The sequence below is a fragment of the Salvelinus sp. IW2-2015 genome, unplaced genomic scaffold, assembly GCF_002910315.2.
Source record: "Salvelinus sp. IW2-2015 unplaced genomic scaffold, ASM291031v2 Un_scaffold1499, whole genome shotgun sequence".
Lineage (NCBI taxonomy): Eukaryota > Metazoa > Chordata > Actinopteri > Salmoniformes > Salmonidae > Salvelinus > Salvelinus sp. IW2-2015.
Window position 1 is genome coordinate 176,309 of NW_019942947.1, and position 4,093 is coordinate 180,401.

Genomic DNA, 4,093 nt, shown 5'->3' on the forward strand with positions numbered 1-4,093 from the left:
TCACAGCAAGCAAAGAGGGCAGGTCTAGTCAAAATGGAGGTCGTGGTTGATCGGAAAGTGGTTGTTTTCAAATACATTTTTTGTTCTAAAATTGGCGGGAATAACGTTTTTTTGCAACTCTATTAGAAAATATTGGATTGCACAGTAACGATGTGAAATGGTAGCTAGTTAACGGGTAACGCGCTATAGCGTTTACAATCAGTTACGGCACTTTACTCTGAGACTGTGAAGTAAGGCGGTTTCCGCTTGCTCGCAAGGCTGTGGCTTTTGTGGAGCGATGACAAAAATACAAATGTATCTCCATAGCTTGTGCCCATAGAAATAGACGGGGGGGGGCGCGGGATGTTCCACAATGCTGGAAAGGGGGTCAGAGTTAAAAAGTTTGRGAACACCTGGTGCAGAGATCATTGTACCATCTAAACCGCTGTGAAATATCTTCTCCATAACCGAAAACATTGTATTTTCAAAACTGAAAGTAAAAGAAACAAAACATTTACTTAAGCAAGGGAAGCATATAAATAGTGAACATATTGTATAACAGATCTACCGCTTCTTAAACTTGCTTTAAATGATCATGACAGATCTACAACTCAAATTTCTATGCGAATTTGGTCTGGTCGCACAAAAAGTGACATATTTCAGCTTTAATGTTAGGTAAGATTKGAGTTGAGGGTATTGACGTCCCAAGGATCCCAGATAGTACTAACCATGGAAAGTCCCTCGTAAACAAAAATGAAAGCTTTGGAGTTGAGGGTAGGGCAGTCACAAAGATTCCAGATTCCATGGTTATTGCTAAGTCCCTCATAAACAAAAGTTAGTCTGAGTTCATACCGCAATTGGACTATTTTATAACTGGGTTTTTTCTCTGAGAAGGGATAGAATAGGGGGTTGGGTGGTAGGTCTGCTACATTTATCAAAGAAGGTGTAACACAGAGAGATGAATGGTTCCAAAGAACATGAATGCGTGGCAGCGGAGATTTGTAGAAAAGGGGGTGAAATCACGTTGATTAATTACTATAATCCTTGTCAACCCAATTCTGTTTCTGAAGTAAACAGTTGCGAAATCCAGTTCAGGTTATAAGGAGATAAAGTGTGGAGATTTGAATGCACATAACATCTTGTGGGGCAGCAATAGCACAGGTTTAGTGGTTGAAGATTTTTTTGGAGCGGATGGGACTAGTTTGTATAATTGATGGTCGGCGGACACGGGTAAATGTGACTAGAGGTACATCGTCATGTTCATATCTTATATTGGTGTCCTCCATTGCTGGTATATGTGAGTGGGATGTGATGAAATAATCCACAATAGACAGTGATCACTTCCCRGTCAAGTGCAACATAAGTCTTAACATGTGTTTTCAGAAAAGGGAACTGTTTTCATATTGGTGCTTTGACAAAGCAAAGTGGGACCTTTATTACACTGTGTGAAAAGGAGTCAAAAAATGTAATTTGAAGGTTCGGTAAAACACTGTGCTGCATCTGGGAATTCAGTCATATTGGATGCTGGGGTTGGTAGATGGGATGGTAGATGAAAAATAGTTCCTTGGTGGACTGAAGCATGTATTAAGGCCATCAATAATCGTGATAATGCTTTTAAAACTTTGAAGAAGTACTTGACATTTGATAGCATGATAGTCTTTCAGAGAGAGAGAGCGCTTTGGCTAGGAAAGTCATTAAGAATGGCAAAGAAAGGTGTATGGTGGGAATTCTGTTCTTCAACAGCTTCAATGCTCAACTGGTGGACCAGATCCAGAACAGGGTAAATACGAACCACAGGTTACTACTCCAATAAATTACATTATCCAGCCGAACCTTTGCCACCTAGGAAATGTGTGTGACCGGACCTTCTCAAATAGTACCTGAGTACCCCTGTTCTATAGTAAGGGAAACAACTGGGGGATGTGTGGAAAAGGTTAAAATGGATGATGGGGAAAGGAAAGACAGAACAGATATCTGCGTTATATGAGGAAGATGTTATGGCTGTTTCAAACAGAAAAAGCAGACAATCTGGGAAGAGCTTTTTCAGCAGTGTATAAAGTTGACAATCTAAGTGATGAATGTAAAAGATTTAMGGAAGAAAAGSTAAGAATGCATGAAGATGTATACCATAAGAAGTGTGATTCTGGAGAATGGCTGGATGCTTAATTAACCATGTTTGAAATAACGAGGGCTTTGGAGGGGTGTGGTTGTACTGCTCCAGGTGAGGATCCATTATGCTACATTATGTTTAAACATCTGCCTACAGAAGTTTGGGGAAAGATTGAGTTTAACAAAATATGGAGGACAGGAGTGCTACCATCAGGATGGAAACATGCTGTGGTGTTGCCTTTTGTGAAACCTGGTAAAGATCCATCCTGCTAGTTATAGACCTATTGGACTTGCATCAAATCTCTGTAAATTAATTGAACAGTTGATTGTAAGCAGATGTATTACTTTGTACACTGGGGTCTATTAAGTCTATACCAGAGTGGATTCAGAAAAGGAAGGACAAATCATTTGTTATTCTATATATTCAACAGAAATGTTTGCGTTGATTTTTGGTTTGAAATGGATAGAGGTGCGACCAAGAAGAGTAGTAATATTGTTGGGACTGCATCAGTTTTGTGTAGTTTAAGATCTGGAAAGTCAGAACGTGATGATTTATGGTTAGAAATAATGATGCTGTTGGGTTACAAAGAAATGGTATTGAAATTATGATACAGGTGCAGTTGGGTCAGAGGGGAAACTAAAACATGAATTCTTGAAAACGGGTTAGATTTTTGGGCAGAGACAATAGATTGATGTAAGGGAAGAATTTTATTGTAAAGGAATCTATATGCAGGAATAGAGTCATGTGGCTCAGTTGTAGAAGCTGGCCTTGCACGCCGGGTTGTGGTTAATTCCCAGGGGGGACTCAGGAGTGAAATATGTATGACTTTCCAATTTCTAATCGCTCCTGGAATAAGGCGTCTGCTAAATGATTAATCGTAAATAGTGTCTGTAATGGAAATAGCATGGGGGAAATGTTTGTGTAAAATGAGATTTGAGCATACAGGATTGGATACATCTGTGAAATTGATAGGGAAACATGGTACTGGAATGTGTAATGGCTGTACGGTTTAGGAAACAGTTGGAAACTTATTATTATTTTGTGAGTTGTGTGATGTAGAAAGGGAGAGGTTGTGTGACAGGGTCAGGGGAGTTGGACAGGAATGGGGAGTGGGTGGGGTGATGGGAGTAGTGAGGTTTGTAGAGAATTMTTTTATAAAAATTTCTGGGTAACTTAAAAGAATATTTTCAATCAAACGTAATCAATCAAATGTATTTAATAAAGCCCTTTTTACATCAGCTGATGTCACAAAGTGCTGTATAGAGACCCAGCCTAAAACCCCTCACAGCAAGCAATGCAGATGTAGAAGAGCGGTGGCTCTGGAAAAATTCCCTAGAAARGCAGGAACCTAGGAAGAAACCTAGAGAGGAACCAGGCTCTGAGGGGTGGCCAGTCCTCTTCTGGCTGTGCCGGGTGGAGATAGTACATGGCCAGATTGCTTTGCTTCCTTTAGTGCATACACTGTTCAGTTGTTTGTGTAGCCAAGACAAATAGCGGTATAGATAGGTYGTGACTGGCCTCACACAGTAGGTGCTGGTGTATACACCTGTCAGTTGTTTGCGATTCGCCAATTTCAAGAACAAAAAGTCTGAGTTCAACAGGTAAAAGACTGCTCTGTTAATTGTATAGGACGATTAACGTTCTTAAGTGCATTGTACCATCTAAACCACTGTAATATATTTTTCATAACCAATAATATTGTATTTCCAAAATTAAAATAAAAYAAAGGTAACAAAATAACATGTATCCAATCAAATGCATAATCACAAAGATCAAATCATAACAATCATTCATTATTAACATAATTAGGGAATTCAACAATCCAGTTCATTAAGAAGTCAATAGTAATCACCCGTAAGTCATTTAGGCTCTTAACTATTTATCATAAATCATGAAATAAATACAAACAGTGAATGGTCATTCAATCTATAATCTCCTTTAGTTTGATATCAAAGTCGATCAGTTAGCAAACAATGACGTTTCTCATTTCACCCTTTCAATTGT